This window comes from Diadema antillarum, unplaced genomic scaffold (assembly GCF_040938485.1).
Source record: "Diadema antillarum isolate AM-2024a unplaced genomic scaffold, OU_Dant_1.0 scf00000065, whole genome shotgun sequence".
NCBI classification, from domain to species: domain Eukaryota; kingdom Metazoa; phylum Echinodermata; class Echinoidea; order Diadematoida; family Diadematidae; genus Diadema; species Diadema antillarum.
This window is the reverse complement of record NW_027270954.1, coordinates 921,883-940,930: the sequence shown is the minus strand read 5'-3', so window position 1 is coordinate 940,930 and position 19,048 is coordinate 921,883. Positions and strand designations below refer to the sequence as shown.

The window sequence follows — 19,048 nt, the reverse complement described above, 5'->3', positions numbered from 1 at the left end:
CTATAAAAAAAATTGTAACTTGGCTTATTAGCATAACCCATTGCCTAATACTGAAGGTTCCAAAATGAATTTATTATCAGTGGTGGGTTCTTAAGCAATGTTGTATATAGGTAAAATGTTCCACGGTATTTCAAGACTCTAGTACAAATTAAAGGCTAAACAAAACAAAACAAAACAAAACAAAACAAAAGGCCGTTCCAGTAAATCAGTTTTCCTAGCGAAGGAAGAATACGATGAAGACAAGTAGCAAAATACCGAGTTGACTAGTGGGGACCAGTCTGCTCGAACCTGTGAAGAAAATAAGATATAATGGACGATAATTATGTTCATTATCATAATTATGTTTATTATCATGCCTTATAATATGGGTGGAAGGGGAGTACAATATTATATAACTAGAAATGTCGCTATGGCGACTGGTATGCCTCCGCCATAATGTGCGATTCTCCTAATAGGTCTTTACGTCTTGACAATGTGTGATGACAGTTTTATCTAAATGGCAAAATATTATGTTGACATGTTATAATGTGTTGAATGTCCACTTTCCTTTAACAAGGCTTAATTGGATGAATGGCTACATTTTCTAAGAAAGCATGTATTTGGGGGATTCAGGGACTTTTACTTGACTTTTGACCCTTTTATCTATGCATCTATATCTCTATGCATTGAGTAATATTCAAGTTACTGAGAAAAAGTGTAATTTCTGTATAAAATAGTAAATTGTTAGCATCTTGACCTGGTCTTTGACCCTTTACCTTTGAACCTTGACCTTTCATCCCACAAGTATAACCTTAAAGTTCCCAAGAGAATCTGTCAGGCACAACATGCATATATATTAGTTTCATGATGATACCTTGAGCTACTTTCAAGATATGGAGGAAGAAGTGAAATTTTATCACTTTCACATGACCTTTGACTTTTTGGCCAAAAACTTCCAAGAGAATCTCTATTGGGTAATACATGTATACACCAAGTTTCAAGAAAAATTGGGCTGGCATTGCATAAATACGATGGAAAAAGTGAAATCAAATGAGTTGACCTTGACCTTTGACCCCTAATCTTTGACCTCATGACCCCAAAATTCCCTAGATAATCACTACCAGTCAGTACATGCATATGTACTATGTTCCATGAAGATACCTTGAACCATTTCCAAGATATGGAGAAAAAAAGTGAAATTTTTACATTTTACTTGACCTTTGAACCTTCATCTCATGACTCAAACTCTCACTAGAGAATCTTTATTAGGTAATGCATAAATACACACAGTTTCAAGAAAATACCATAAGGCATTGCATAGATATGGGGGAAATAGTGAAATTTTGAGCAATTGACCTTGACCTTTGACCTTAAGCATCTGCACCCAAAAGTTCATAGGCACAACTTCACCCTTCATACATATATATATATACCTGCCAAGTTTTATTAGGATACCTCAAAAAGTTTTTTTTTTTTTTTTTTTTTGTTATGCTGTCCACAAAATTGATTACGGACGCCGGACGGACGGACGGACGGTAGGACGGATGAAAGGACGGAAGGACGGACAACCCGAAAACCTAGGGTCTAATGCCTCCGGCGACACTTCGTGGCGGAGGCAAAAAAAAAAAAAAATGTTGAGACTTTCGTTGGGCAAAACACAGTCCCGACAACATCAGCAGTTTTATGGTAAAGGCTGTTCTAGAATATTGAAATCTGAGGAAAGTCCTTGCCTACAAAACGTCAAATTCCACACGACCACGTTCGTATATGTTTGGATTTATTATACGTGATCATATGGTACATGTACCGAGTGCCCATCAGCTGTTCTACAGTTCCTACATCCGCTGTTGACAGCGAACTCGATCCAGAGATCTCACAATATTGAGAGTCGTGCAGTGAATATTATCAACCAAGCAGCAACGGTTCCTCAAACTCTACAGAGTGCACTCCCATTATGACGAATACGGTTATACCGAAATTCTCAGTACGACGAAATAAATGTCCCAAGATTATCCTCTTTATACGTTACCGAACATACTTCACTGTTCGGCTCTAACGAAATTTCGATATAACGACAGAAAACTGCCGAGGACGTCGTTAGAACGGGGAGTCGCCTGTGCTCAAAGAATTTAATTCAGCCACGAAACAGAGCAGTTGACCCGATATTCGAAAGAAAACGACTCACTGTTCTCCCATCCGACTTTATCTCCGTTCTCCTGGTTCGTCGTCTGTAGCCACTCCATCAATGGCTCGAAATATTCCAAAATGGCGTCTGCGGACATCTCACGTTGACCTGTTAGTGCCTCCATAGCTTCGGGCCAGGGCTGGCTCTTGCCCATCGATAGCATGTTCCTATCAATAGGCGTGAGCGAAGAGATTAGTATAACGTATCGCCATGTGACGTACAGTGACAAGACCTTTTGTTGATAATGAACATAAAAAAAAAATGACAGGGCTAATTCATTACAAGCCTATACAGATATTCAGTCAGTACCCGCTGCATGCTATAAGAATTATAACCAACACTTGCTGTCGGGCGGAAACTCGATGGTCTAGTGGAGATGACGCCTGTCCGGAGATCAAGAGGTCGTAGGTTCGAATCCTGCTTGAGTACGTACGCCCATGATTGTTTTATCATGATGGCTACTACTAAAACACTGATCAATTCAGTGCTTATTTACGTTGAAGTGCGACAATTTGTCAATCAGTTGCATTCTATACAGATAATACCCTTTAGTTTTAGATGAACGTCATAAAAAAAGCTCAAGTCCAAACGGTCGAATGTTCATAATGCTTTTGAATGACTTAAGCGACAATATGAAAAAGAGAAACAAACGGATGAACAGTTCTTTTGTTGCTAGGTTACAGGGCCTCCAAGAATAACGGTGTAAAAACCCCTGATGGAGCATAAAGCATACTGAATAAATAGGTAGATAGAAAAATAAATAAATGAATAAATGAATAGATAAACAAATAAATAGATAAATAGACAAATAGATAGATAAATAAATAAGTACCGGCGTTTGAGGATATTCATTTCTCCATTAGAATCGGTACTAAACTTATTATTCGGCTATGAGCATGAGTCTCCATCGTGATAATTTATATCTTGATTTGTTAGCTATCGTAGACCTGGCACAAATATAATATTATATTACTCGATACAACTTGGCAACCAATTTGTCACCAGTAGTCTGCTGACACACAGTATACAAATGGAAATGGCGCAAAAGACTTTACGCCGTTAAAAGAAAAATAAAAATAAGACCGGATTAACGCCTATCATTGAAGTGTCATTAAGATGTCCCTTTAAAAGATGTGTTTCTTTCAACTCACGCAAGTTTGGTTCCAGCTTCCTGAGAGTTATAGAAGTCACACTTATACAGAGGTCCCGTGTGGCCTGCCTCCTCACACAGTGACTTGTAGAACTGGAACTGGATTACGGTACGGATGTAATATCTGTGGACGGACAGCATTGATTATTCTTGGTAGGGATGGCTGCTGCCGTTAAAAGCTTATTTTCTTATGGCATTTGGTTAAACATGTTAGACAAACATGATAGCAAAATTTGATATAACTTCATTTCAAGATTATGATACCGCAAAAAATACCTCATGCTGGACATTGATGAAAGCAGAACAACACTGTGCCCCTTAGCGAAAACAAAAAATGTCTTTTGATGTTTTTCTAACAAAACAAATCATGTTCTAAAGGCAACATGCAAAATATTATGTGCAAGGAAAGAGAACGAAAGGGGCGAGAAAGGGGGAGGGATGGAAATCATGGTCTAAGTGTGATATTAATAATGTCATCTGCCCATCACACGAAAGATCGTTCACTTACCCAATGAAGGGATAAGAGATTATGATGTGATACATTGCTCCCAGGGTCAAAGTCTTCTTCGGTTCTCGTCACCGGGGCCTCCACTCCGATCATGTCTTTCCTAAAAATGTACAAAATCAAACAATGAGATATCTTTCTTTCTTGAGGAGGGGGGGGGGGGGAAGCAAAACCCTCAGAGCTTTGGCGTTACATTTTTGTAAGGTTAAAAGGCTCCATCAACATACTACCAGAGCACTGAAGACTTCATCACCCTACAACCGTAATGTTCATCGCATAACAGACTGTCATTATTTCACGCCATGCAGGGGGGGGGGGGATTTTAATCTTACTTGAGCTGCCACCATCTCTCCAATACCACTGTTGACGTCCACATCCCCGGCAAAGACGTCCCAGCGCCACTGCTCCAAGGCCAGACTAAAAGGAATGGTTGCTATGGTAGTAAGACTCATCTTTAGCAGGAAATTAATGTCAGTTTTCTGTGACTAATGGAACATGAATAGAAAAGGGCAAGAAAAGAGAACGAAGGATAGATAATAAACAAAACAAAAATAACAATACAACCCGTCAGAAAATAACCGAAAGATAAGTAAATGATAGAAGGGTATAAAGGATGGATTTCAGTAATACATATGAGAAGATACAGCTTCATCAATATCCAAAATATTCAAAGTTTATGTTCTCCTTTGTACTTTAGAGGTGCCAGTGACAAACGCGTAAAACAATCCATTGACAACAACAAACAACAACAACAACAACAAATGACTGTAGAAGTGGCATTAACAAGATTGTTTCTCTGTTTGATGAGAGAAGTGTATGAAAAAGACAAATTATTTATGGGGATCTACAAATTAAAGCCACATAAAGCATTCTTATCTTTTTGATTTTGTCAAAACAATGACACCGCGACAAGGATTTTTTTTAATACTTTTGTGTGATTCCTCGTTTTTTACTTATATGATGTCAGCTATTTTTTACTTCACCTCGCGTGAAAATAGAAGAAAATTAACTAATGGAACAAACACACATAGATAAACAATAGTGGTCTTGATAATGTTGCTTGAGTTGCAGAGGCCACATAATCTGAAGTCATCTTTGCATCTCAATGTCAATGGTAATGTTGTTTTTTTGTTGTTGTTTTTTTAGGTTTTTAGCGAAATAACCCCAACATATCATCTGTCTCAGGAGCTTTGGGCAAGTGTTCATTTGATATGAGGAGTTTGATAAATATCAACTTTAACAATCAGGTATTTTCCAAAGCACTTCATTCTGACAAACATTATATAAATATGTACAAATTAATAAGGAAGTGTTGTTGAAAAACTCTAGAGAATATTTTTCTCGAAGAATAATGTGCTCCCGATTCACTGTATTTTGGTCAATACGCTTTATGGGGAATTGACATGCACCAATGCTCCCTTTCACTAACTATCTGGTTTGTAATTTGATGAAGTACGATTACTTTTATTACTAAAAAGAGTAAATGACTAAGCCCTATCATACAAAGTTATTTATCTATCTTGATTCGTTATCTGTGCGTGTGTCTCAGGTTTTCCGTGATTAGTTAAAATAAACCTAGGGTTAAGTGTTCATTTTCAAGCAAAATAACCTCCGTAACAATGTGTTGCTATGGATTGTAGAAACACACGCCTCTCCGTACATGCCATGAGTAGCATCCCTATCTAGCATTTGGAGAAGTATTAGGATTATCTTGTTTAACCTTCGTCACCGTCGTCAGCTCCTTGAAACAAGCCAACAGCTTCCAGGTGTTTGGGCGTGGCCACAGACTGGGCCATAACCTCCCAATGGCCTCGTGGAAGGCCCCATTAGCCCCGTCTCGGAAGGCCACAGGCTGGTCCTTGTACTGCATGAAGTACTGGATGTGACCGAGCTCGTGGTGTATTGTCAGGAAGTTATCCATGTTCACCTCCGTGCACATCTTGATTCTGGTTCAGCGAAAGAAGAGAAAAATTCAGTGAACCAACTGCAAACGAGCAACAAGAGTTTTGGCCATGTACGTGCAGAGGTTGTATAATTATGAAACTGCGCTGCAAACCTAGTTATGATGGTTATAATAACAGCGTGTATGTACTGTGATTATCACGACGTGTGTGAGAACGAATATTCAAAGTTTGTTAATGGACAAATCAAATTATCAGCTGGGGTTAAAATCACAGAGAAAGTAACAGACGTAGGAGGGAACATACTCAATGTTTATTTGAATTGTCTACTTGTTAGGTAGTATGTCAATGACAATTGAACTACGATGTGATAAAATCAGTGGTAACTATATTTGCTCATATGTGACATTTAGAGACAAAAAGGTACTTGAAAAAATATAAACATACGTGTAAACATGTATATATTTTGAGTTACAGGCGTTCCATTCGAAGGTTTTGAAAAGTAACATTTAGGTTCCGAGAAGAGTCAGCAATAAACTTCCCGAGATTGCATTTGATACTCTCCATGTCTCGTATGATCTTATATACTTCATCGCTGATCATATAATGCAATGGTATGGCGTTGTTATCGCAGATATTACCAATGCCAGCAAACAGACGAACATAAACAACATTTATGAATAGGGAGTTACTATAAGTCTTGTAATCCTCCATGAATATGTACATGCTGTTAGTCAAAGCATTGATTGTGATTAATTACTGAAAATGCAGGCAAGAAGGCTGCTACACTTTGACTGACACCGAGACATATTGGTCTCGGTTGTAATGTTCAGACGTAAATCAAACGCCTACAACCAAAGTTTTCAACATCTACAACTTTCATTCACAATTATTGATGATGAAAACTTTCCAAAGCTGAGCTCGAGAGTATATATGAAGTAATCAACTGTTAGTTAATTGAAAGAGAAGTAGTAGGGTTAGAAAAAAAAATAACACTCTTCCAACAAGTTACTAGCTCAAATATTTATTCATAATGATTATGGGAAAGTGTTTGGAATAAACAGATCAAGATGAAATGATTGTAGCATTGTATCATCCGAATTCTTTGATAAACCGCTGTAACTTTCTATCACTGTTATCAAAGCCTGGCTGACAGTGTTTGGGATCAAGAAAAAGACAGCTTACAACTGACAGGACAATATATGACGTGACCCACCTGAAGTCCCTCCGATTGTAGAAATCCCAAGCCGAAGCATGACATACCACGTCACGGCCGTCGGTGGGTCTTTCAAACAAAGAGTTTACCCAGAATGCATCATTGGCCGGAAGCAGGCCCATAGAAGTGTAAAACTCATCAGCCATTCGGAACATCCGGATACATTGTAACCCTGAAATTTCAATCACATGACATTACCTCAAGTCCAATTTCAATTCAGTTTCATGATGTTGATGGTGTATGTTGGACATGTATAATGTGCGTGACACAATACATCAAGTAGGTGTATTTCGTATCAACAAAGCTTAAAAAAAAGGATAAAACGTAATGCATAGTAATTTTATGCTGTTTTCACTGAATTCATAATCACCTGCTCAATCATGGCGTCTGTGACGTCAACATTTGGTCGCTCCGGAAAGGGAACAACGCGGCTGTAGATGTTTCCCCAAAAGCGCCCCCACATGTCACCTGGGAAGAAACATCATCCCATTGAGAAAAATTAACTCTGTCATGTTTGTTCTTTCATTACAGAAAGTTTTGTCAAAACTGTTCCTGCGCAATGAATGTAATGAATACACATGATTATAAAATGATGAACACTGTGTAACCTTGGAATAACCTGAATAATTATATACATAAATTCATTTTCGTTGAGTTACTATTACCAAGTCATGTGCTATCATCATCGTCGCTGCTTTGGGCGACAAGACCGTGCATGTGTCTCTTTTTTGTTGTCGCTGTTGTTGTTGAAAAATCACATTTTTAGATTAATTGCCAGGAATCAGAAAAGTGATACCCTGTCGAAATCCTGACTTCGATGAAGTCACCCCACCATGACAAAGGAAAGGCGATATACAATTTGTCATAATGCTTTGGGCTGCCATATTTTAATTTTTGTTTGTAAATCTTTGTATTTTCATTTTTTTTGGGGGGGGGGGAGGGGAGGTTGCTCTCCTGAATAAAGTTTTATCATTCCAACAGCGCCATATCTACTCAAATACCTTTCGTTCTTCCTCTTAACCAATGTTTATAATAATTATGGATACCTGACGATTCCCATTATTGTAGTGATGATAACGGCAATCTCCTCTTGGAGAGCTACTCCATATAGGTAAACAGTCTAAGTTAAGACCATCAATTTTTTCACTTTTGCAAAGGAAATATGGGAGTTTTAATTTCTGGCGGCCATCTTGAATATCTTAGAATCCTCAAAAATGCAAAAAGTTGGATCATCCAGATTCGGATTCAGATTCGGCACCCTCGAAATACGGTAAGCCTTCATTTTTCTGGTGTCAAATTTTATTGCGCCATCTTAAAGAAAATATATAGGAATTTCAGAATTTGGCGGGCCATTTTGGAAGTCATTCTTAATATATTATCTTAAAACCCTTAAGGATAGGCCTACATGACTTGAATCATCCAGATTCGGACTCAGCGCCCTTGAAAAGGAATAAAACCATCAAAAATATCGGGTGGACGAGAAAACAAGGTTAACGTCTGCACCCACGTGGCTAAAGGCTCTCTTACATCCGGTCATGCGTGGTGCTACGAGTGGTTTGCGTGCCAAAAATGGCCAAGTAGTGAGATGCACGCAAGTGTGAAAGTACTTTTTTGGAGGTTGCAAACACGACGCAAAGCACGCAGCCTGAAAACTGGCCTGCCAGTTTTTCGCTACGACCTGGCTGCGACAATTGGCACGCGTGGGGCACGCTCGGAGTACGCAAGACAAAATTACTGAGTAAGTTCGATAGGTTGCGTGCAACGCAGGCAAAACATGCAACAATTTCGGGGGGGGGGGTATTTTTTCCACGAAGGCGTACTTACCACGCAAGAGGATCTTACTTTACACTTGCTTTCAATGTACGTGTTAACAAAAGGAGGGTGAGCGCACTTCCTCCTTGCGTATTACCTACTTCCAAAATGCGTGGTGAGTACTACTACCGTACTTGTGAAGTACGTCACACTCAGCACGATGAAAAGTGCGTCAGAAGTAGATGTTGAGACATGCTCAGGTGCACCGTGCTCCTGAATAAAAGCTGATACGGACAGCGTACTTTCAGTTCCACGTCGACATTTTCTGCAGTGACATGAATGATGAAGAGACTCAGTGCACCTTTTTATATCATTGTGATTATCCGTGCGTTCTTCCAATTTGATGCACAATTGTCTTGCTTAACACTTCCGTGCTCCTTACGTTTCTCTTACGTTTCTCTTACCACGTTAAGTACGATTTCTGAAAGCGTACGCTTCACTTGCAATTCACGTGCAATTATCCCACTCATTGTGTGCGACAGAAGTAGAGGTCTTATACATTACGTGCTCCTTACTTCTTCCTACTTATAAAAAGGCGTACAGACCACTTGCGGGCCTCACCTTTTGAGCAAGACACACCAACTCATTAAGTACTTACAACATACTTCCCATCCGATTTATGTTTTTTACCCTGCGACAACTCCACGCCTGACAGGAACTCCGAGTCCGCACGATCTCTAAACACGCACGACGGGATGTAAGAGAGGCTAAAACACGCACGACGGGATGTAAGAGAGGCTTTTACTCCTATATCTGATGGTACATTTGCTATCGAAAGAGCAGTGCTAAAACAATACAGAATCTATCCTGGGTAAATAGGATCACGTTATTGTTTTCATCATTATAATTACTACAACGTAACATAGGAGACAATCAAAGACCAGATTCTGGAAAAGAGTAGATAGTCTCATATCTACCAAGGACGTTAGCTGGTAGGTATCCATCAAGTGGAACTTTGTCCCCGTAGATTCCGTGCAACTTGCGCCGCACGTACGCGTGGAGCTCCTTGTAAAGTGGCAGGATGGCGTCGTAGAGGTCGTACACTTGAGTTTCTAGATCGTCACCGTAGTCTGATCTCCAGGAATCGCCTAGATCGTCATAACCTGTGATGGATGAAGCATAAATATGTATCACACATCTTTGAGCATCTGTTCTCTTAAAGCTGTCATGAAAATGGGATTTTATGTTTTGTAACACTGAATTCTTTCCAGCATTATCATAATATTTCAGACAATGAATTGATGTTGGCATGGTTGTTGTGAAATTGTTATTTCTTTAAGTAATGAACTCATGAATGTATGCCTACAATTGTACAAGTAAAATATTTCAATGTCGGGGAAAATTTGCATTTCTTATAACATATGGTTCCCTTATCAATCTTGAACAACAGTCAGCAATCATTAGCAAAGAACAATAAACTACAAGAATTACAACCAATGCCTATAATACAGCATTTATTGGCTGTATCATTATACTTACTATACCAGGCAATAAGGTGCCTAAAAACCTTACACCTTACCCATAAAAACATAAAACCTCCCTATGTATGCTGCTCCCACACTGTGGAACGCTGTTCCGTGTTATATAAAAGAAGCTCCCACAGTGTTAAAGTTTAAAACTGCTCTCAAGACATTTCTGTTCAAAAAGTATTATGAATGAGTTTGGTTCTGCATTTATGGTACACATATTATACACTGCATTTCTTCTTTCTACTTTCATCCCTCTCCTTTAAAGCGCATAGAGACACCACGGTAGTGATATGCGCTATATAAGCACTGTGTTATATATATATATATATATATATATATATATATGTATTTTTTTATAACTACATTTATACTGATCTGTCTATATAACTACCTACCTACCTATCTATCTATCTATCTACCTATCAATCCATCCATCAATCCATCTATCCATCTATCTATCTTTCTATCTACCTTTCTTTCTTTTTATATATCTATCTACACGTCTATATCTGTAATCATACTTGTGTAACTGTTTATTTCAATGACACGAAATGTACATAAGAGAAAGAGGCTGAAATATGACACAATAAAGTTACCACAGAACAATAATTTATCGCGGGAGTCATACTGACTTTATATTGCGACATTGGTAATCCTACCCCCATTGACCCCACAATGGTTTTGACCCTCATATTTACCGTTTGCCTGTGCTCCTTCATTGGCGATCTCGACATACCTGGCGTAGAGGGGCTTATTAGCCACTCCCACCACATCACGGAAACCCTTCCAAGCCAGACCAGCTCGTCCCAGTCTGTGGAGGTGGCCATCACTTCATCCAGTCCTTGTTGCAGCAAAATAAAGCAGACGACAGTCAATGTACGATTAGCAATCACTATAAAAAAGGTGCCAGGTAAAAATATCAGAAGTAAAAATGTCAGAGGTAAGAATGTCAGAAGTAAAAATGTCAGAGGTAAAGATGTCAGAGGTAAAAATGTTATAGGTAGATATGATAGAAGTAAAAATGTCAGAAGTAAAAATATCAGAGGTAAAAATATCAGAGGTAAAAATGTCAGATGTAAAAATATCAGAAGTAAAAATGTCAGAGGTAAAAATGTCACAGGTAAACATGTTAGAGGTAAAAATGTCAGAGGTAAAAATGTCAGAAGTAAAAATGTCACAGGTAGAAATGTCATTTTCACCTCTGATATTTGTACTTCTGACATTTGCCAGAAGTAAAAATGTCATTTTTTTTACTTCTGACATTTTTACCTGTGACATTTGTACTTCTGACATTTTTACCCATGACATTATTACCTCTGACATTTTTACCTGTGACATTTTTACCTCTGATATCTTTACATGTGACATTTGTACTTCTGACATTTTTACCCCTGACATTTTTACCTCTGACATTTTTACCCCTGACATTATTACCTCTGACATTTTTACTTCTGACATTATTACACCGAACCATAAAAAAGACCCGACAAAACATCTTTGATTGAATGAATGTTCATAACTCTTCGGGTAAAAATAAACACTTGCCGGTCACTATAGTGTATACCTTGTTTAAGCTTTACTTTGCAGTTATATTCATTATATATTATGTCAATCAAGGATGGAAGAACCTTCTACCTACAAGCGATTGCAAAACAAGTGTATTCACATGCTTTCCTTTAGTTTTTTTATGAATATCATCCAACAATAAAGCAGCATCAACAATGAGAATGTAAACATTGACAATCAACGTGTCTCTAGTTAATTCTTGGATTGCCATGGCCTTTGACCTCTCTTCGATCACGCTGCATGAAATCCAAATGCAACTACTAGGAAGATGCTACAGGCTTGATTGGCGCAATCATCAGCTTGTGACCACTCTTATCAATTGTTGTTATTATTTTTTTTTTCTTGGCCTGAATTTTCCATAGTGGTGGGGAAGGGATATCATACTGGAAATCCAGAACAGTAATGCTCACACACAATTAATTCGAATGAAACCCATCGTGAATAAACTGGGGTGGATGTTATCATAATCGAAGATTTTGCGTTGCATTGCGCCTAAAGCCTTTACTTACACATAACGCATGCATGCTACTTTGATGAATAATCAGTACTGTTGATTAAGTCACTTCATTGCTTATTGACAGAAAAACCATACTGGCCCATGCACCGCGTGAAAGAAGCATAGAGCATAAGTTGTAATACTAGTACATAGGAATATTATGGTCTAATCCCCCACTATTCCTTAACCCCGGAAGTGCCACGTGGTACCAGAAAAGAATGCTTTGTGGAAGCGGGTAAGGCCTTTTTCTTTCCCATCAGCTGAAGAAACCCATAAAGTGGCACCAGAAATGATAACTGCCCCCACCCACTTTCAAAAACGTGCGCCAGCAGTGTAAACTATAGATAATTTGTCGTTATAGACCAAATCTTGTAATACACATGGTTGGAATGAAATGTTTAAGGAGAACAGTAAGATCAGTTCCCAACGAAGAAAAGAGATGTGTTACCTGGGTCAAGAAAGAGACATTCCGTCGGGTCTTCCGGGCGACACACTTGTCCTGTACTATAGATAGAATTCATTTCAGCCATGATGTTGTTATACTGAAATAGAAAATAGAAGATGAATATGTGCCGTCATTTCCAAGTTTTAATATGTTGACATTGTTGAGACGCCTGCGGAAGTATCTGAGCAAAAACAGTGCTAAAATTTTTGCAAACTCATGAATCCTACCGTGTTTTGATCAACGGCGTAAATCCGTGCTGAGGAGTGGGGGAGGTCGGCGATAGTCACCATCACAACAATTACAAGCCCATAACCGGACCGTACCGGCGCAGCCTTGGGGGTGGGGGGGGGGGGGGGGGGGGGAGGGTGGGGGTGGGGAGAAGCTTAGTGGGGGGCTGCCCCCCCCCCCCCACGCACACACACACACTTTAAAGGGAACGAATGTTTGCATCCGCCACTCTTTTGCATAAAATATTAAGAGGGAGTGAAGTGACAGCAAAAATATGAAGACCTTTTATTCTCATTTTTGTTTGTTTGTTTGTTGTTGGTTTTTTTTCTATTTTTTTTATGTCAGCCGACTTTCGGGGGAAAATCAGACCTTAAAAGCAGTAAGACTTTTTTTTTATTGCTGTTGCTCTTGTCTTTTAATTTGCTTTCTTCTTGACTGACAGGCGATTTTGACCCCCCCCCCCCCTTCAAAAGCATCTCCCTAAATAATGCCCTAAGAAAATCAATAAAATGGTAATAATGGATCTCCATTTCCTTGTATGTACTAATGTATTAGATATTTTCCTGTAGCTATTGTATTTGTCAATTTTCTTGATTTCAATCATCACCAGGGGGATCGTTCCGTTTTAATGATGGTCGGTGGGGGAAGGACTTGAGTTGGAATATCTGTGCGTTATTCCGGGCCTCCAAGGATAACAGTGTATAAACCACTGATGGCGCTCCCCTGGGTAAAGAATATTGAATAAATGAATAAATGAAAAAAATAAATAAATGAAATACGAGATTCTGAAATCCATAACAATAATTACTCAGCTGGTAATCAATTAATTAGTCGGTTAGTCATTTTTTCCATGTCATTCTTCATAGTCGTTTTTTGTTTTCTTCTTTGAGCCGATATTTACACCAATATTTCTATTACACACACAGACACAGACACACAGACACGGAGACGCACAATATTTTGATATATATACTGCCTACATGTATATATATATATATATATATATATATATATATATACATATATATATATATATATGAATATATCTATATATAGGTATATGTATATAATGCATGTGATTAAATATATATATATATATATGTATATATATATATATATATATATATATATATACATACATATATATATCCCCGGCGGAGACCAATTTTTCAACTCTTGCGCTTTTCCATAAAAGGAGGAACAGTAAGAGGAATAATGATGTCAAAGCTACGCACCGACTTCTCCTTCCTTTCTCATATCTTATATATATATATATATATATATATATATATATATATATATATATTCACTTAACTAATCAGCATTTCTAGATATTAGGGAGTTCGCCTTGCGTTTTATGTATAGGGCAAAAGTCAAAGATACATGTATCTCTTTTCATCACTGCTTAATCACTAATCTGTAATTAGACGGTTTCTGGCATGTTTCAGAGCTTGCTGAGAGACAAGGATCTAATTGCATATTTAACCGAGACACTGATACCCGATAAGTATATCAAGCTAGAACCTACTAACAAATGTAAATAAATACCATCTTGAAAGATAGCAGGGAATTGCACAGGGGATAGGTTTATATTAATTACACCAGGGAGGTGGGACAAAACCTACGCCTGATAGAACCTTAAGAGTTCACAATGGCGTCGGGAGACGTGAAGCGTGGTATTTGAGTGTTGATGTTTTGGGGAAAGAAAATTGAAGAAAATACCATGTCCAAAAGCTCGGAACCTAAATGTGATTGATAGGTCAAACACTACGGAGAACATTAATTTTGACAGATATAACACGCTTAGGTTTCCATTGCGGAAAAAATATGATTACAAACTTATTTCTTACCGGTATTTCAAAAGAGATTATTATTTTTTTTAAGAGACAAGGCTCTAAGTGCATTTTCTACATTAGTGTCAATCTAATCACGAAGCAATGAAGTGAAAAACAATAAAAAACAGCAACAACCACAAAATGTTAGGAATAGGCCCTATTTCTAAAAACAGAGTACCGCATGCTATAGATTATGACACTGAATGTGAATGAAAAACGTCTTTGAAATTATGTAATCCATATACAGTATCTATCATGTATCTATAGCTCTATCAATTTTTCGTATTTTGTTTCATTTACTTCGTTACCTGAGGCCCACAACCGAAATGATATTAGCAGTTAAAAGTCCAACAATCCTTAATATTAGAAATACACACACACACACGCGCACACACACATACACACATGCACAAACAAAAAAAGAGTCAAACTGGACTAGTGAAAGAGCTTGAAGCAGATAAGCACGGACAGTCTGCCATTTTCTATGGCTATGGTGGTTATAACATAGAAAGAGTATTGGAGTACTTACCTATGATTTTAGATATCAATCAATCAATGATGCATTACCTGATGAGGTTACAGGGAAATTAACCCTAAATATGCATGTGGATTGAGTGAATGCAGCAATATTAGTCGAACACATCAGTGAAAGTTTGAGGAAAATCGGACAATCAGTTAAAAAGTTATGAGCCGCTGGATTAGAAGACTACTACAGATCATGACATCACACATGTACTACGGTATAAAGAAAATTCCACAAAATATAAATTTATATGAACAGTACACATTCCCTTGGCCTGCTACTGACATTATGTCAAGGGTAATATCAGCGATGAGTCCAATGCTCTTTCATTATGCTAGAAAAGAAAAGAAAAATTCTTACTAGTACATACGTGATGTCATGATCCGTAGCTAGTCTTCTGATTCAGCGGTGTCTCATCAAAACTTCAAAAATTCATAACTGTTGAACGGATTGACCGATTTTCTTCGAACTTTCACTGATATATTCTAGTAATAATTGCTCTATTCACTCAATGAACATGTATTTTGGGTATTCATTCTCATTTAAGAAAAGACTTACTTCTTCAACGGTTTCGTTGTCTAGGGCAGAGACGCCGATGTCCCCTATGAAGCGGAGTTCCCGTTGCAATGATTCTGGGAACGTCGACAAATCGTCATTAAACTGCGTTGCTGTCATGGCCGATTTCTTGCTGAAGGCGGATGACCGGAGACTAGCTTCCACCTTGCAAAGGCACAATATGAAAATCTCTTCTCTACAGAATTCGTGGAATAAACTTCATAACTCTATAACTCTATCTAGTATCCTCCCAATGAAATTAGTGAGATCTATATACGCAATCGCAAAGCCACTTTAATTTTTGTTTCTTTCCTTGTAAAAAAAAGCCATTACCTTCAAATTCTATCTGTTGTATCATACAATCAAACCTGTCCAGATAAAGCGCGGCCACCCAAGGGAGGCGAAACAAGCGATAGTTGTAGTCAGGTAGCCGCTATAGACAGGGCTGCTAACAAGGCCTTTAATTCTCTCGGGGGAATCGTGTGAAATAGTCGGCAGGAGGCAGAAGGCCGCTATAGACGATGGTCGCTACAGACAGGTTTGACTGTAGGTTGTATGATTACTTCATAACTGTATATCTCTACTTAGATTGTCATGAAAACAAAATGCATTATTGAGTGGTACTGCTGTTGATTTTCAAACTTTCAATTAGAGGAAATGATATACGCGAATGTGAATGGAATTGAACATAGTTACATGCGGTAAACAAAGAGTGGAAAATAGAAAATAGACAAAGGAGCACAAGTTAAAGCAAAAGGAAAATCGTTGTATAATTACCTGCTTCTGTGCATTTTCCGACGTTAGGTTAGTATAGTAGACCCAGCTTGCTTCGGCGCTGCTACTGAAGACAACCTCGGCATCTGTATTATACTGTGCCAAAAAAGCCACAGCGTCGTCCTGGGCGTCCCGACGTTCTCGTGGCACACCCTGTCTTTCACGATGTCGAGATTCAACTCCTACTGACATCGAACCACTCACGAATATCGCCAAGACCGCTGCCAACAAAAGCGATTTATATCGCGCCACAGCCATGGTCGTCCCGAAACCTCTTGTTGGTAATCTTCTGTAGGGCAGGCTTGTCTTAAGCGCTTAACTATCGGTTTTTTTAAGGACCAAAGGCTTCTTTCAAGCCTTCTAAGTGTGCGTTAACCTAAACGCATAATAATAGTTCATTTCAAAGAAATATAAAATGTGTTCTTGATTTCTCGATTTCAAAACACCCAAATAAAAACTAAAAGCTCCTGAAGAAATAAATTGAGTAGCACAAATGCGAAACCTCAACTACGCCAAACACACCAAACACAGATGATTGTATACCTACAAACTCGGCTAAGTCATGTCAGCTGATTTGCAGATATTCCTAGCGCTCCTGCATGAGGGCTGATTTCACGGAGCACGCGAACGATTTGCGAAGGATGCGAATGGCAAAATCCACATTCGTATTTTGGTTTGCAAAAGATTGCCAAACGAACGCGGGTGTTCGGAAGCGTCGTCAATTGTTCGCTGATATCGTTTTTGCTTCGGAGGGAATTTAAAAAAAAATAAAAAATTTGCGAACCTTTTCCTCACACTGGGTCGTGATTTGCACGTGATTTGTTCTCGGAGATGTCTTTGAAGCCTCGTCATATGCGCAAGACCTTCGCAAGACGTGCGTAATATACGCAAAATCTTCGTGAAACCCCAAACAGACCCCGAAACTTTGGAGAATATCTCGTGTATGTTTCGCGAAATCCGCGAAGTTCTTCCGATCATTTTAACGATATAACCGCAAACTGTTCGCTACCTTTTGAGACATTCTCATGAACGTTTGGCGCATGTTTTGGGGCAAATCCGCACCCTTGATGTCAGCTCTACGTTTTCTACCAATCAAAATCGTATCATACATCCACCCATCAAAAAACTATATAGATGCCTAGTAACAGAAATTATAAAAACCAGCAAAGAGAACGAAATTTTTGTATATAAAAAAATCACAGAATACAAATTATATTTGAAACTTAAGATAATGTGTGGGAGAACCTGCATAAAATCAAATGCTTGTGGGGGTAGGTCCTCAGAAGAACTGTCGGCACACACACACACAACAGAGAAATGAAAGGGAATGAAAGGAGAAATACAGGAAAGAGAAAATATTCGACTGAAGACAGCTATCAACACTCTCCTTGGAAACATTTCTCTCATGATTATTGAAAAGATACGTTGTTCTTCGTGTACGTATAACTGGCTGCAAATTAGCTATGGTTAACACGACATTCGCACATACGTCGTGAGAACTTCGCACAAACTGCGCAAAATGGTTTTCGGCTTCATTGTCGGAACACATTCGGAGAAAAACTTTTCCAAATGTTTGATTTTGCCGTTCGCGTCCTTCGCAAATCGTTCGCGTGCTCCGTGAAATCAGCCCTTGTAGAACGCACCGAGACGTTGTGCTAACGATACGCCCGCTCATTAAAACGATTAAAAGCTATGACCTCTGATACCTAATCGCTGTCTTTATTGTTTTTTTTTATAGCCATGACCCTTTGAAATACATTGACAGTGATGTTATCAGAGTTTATCAGTTCTTTGATGGTTGTTTGAGGAGTGATGTAGGAAGTCCTTTATTTTTTATATAGATTAGTTTATATAGAGATAGCTATCCACTGATGGGTGACATTATGTGTATTTGTGAAAAAAAAACAAACAAACCAGTGTTCCGTACTGCGTGCATGGGATGAAACAATTCGGTGTCATGTGACATAACTCTTTTAAGGATGTTAGTTACGATGACGAGCACTGTCGTATTGTTAGATAGATAATACCTCTAATAGTACCTCTGTATAATAGATCCTTTATTGTTTGTATTCAACTTCTTGCTACAATCTTCAAGTACCATCTAAAGTAACACCCGCAAAGTTGACTCCAATCTGAAAGACAGGAGACAAATTATGTGTCAACAATTATCGCCCGATGCCTCTGTTAGCTTCGTTATCAAAAATCTTAGAGAAAATGGTTTCTTCAAGGACGATTAGTACCTTCCTTCAAAACCACACCATCATATCTAACTACCACTTTGGCTTTAGAGAAAAACATAACACGACTCATGTCATTCTATAAGTTCAGTGTCTATTGAAAAATCCTGCCATACTATCGGTTTATTCTTAGATTTCTCTAAAGCGTTCGTTACAATACTATAAATCACAA

At 38.4% G+C, this 19,048-nt stretch overlaps 1 pseudogene; it reads right to left on the bottom strand.

Moving 5' to 3' along the window:
* Window positions 1-214: 214 nt before the first annotated feature.
* Window positions 215-16,897, bottom strand: LOC139716419 (angiotensin-converting enzyme 2-like; annotated as a pseudogene).
* Between the last annotated feature and the right edge of the window lie 2,151 nt (window positions 16,898-19,048).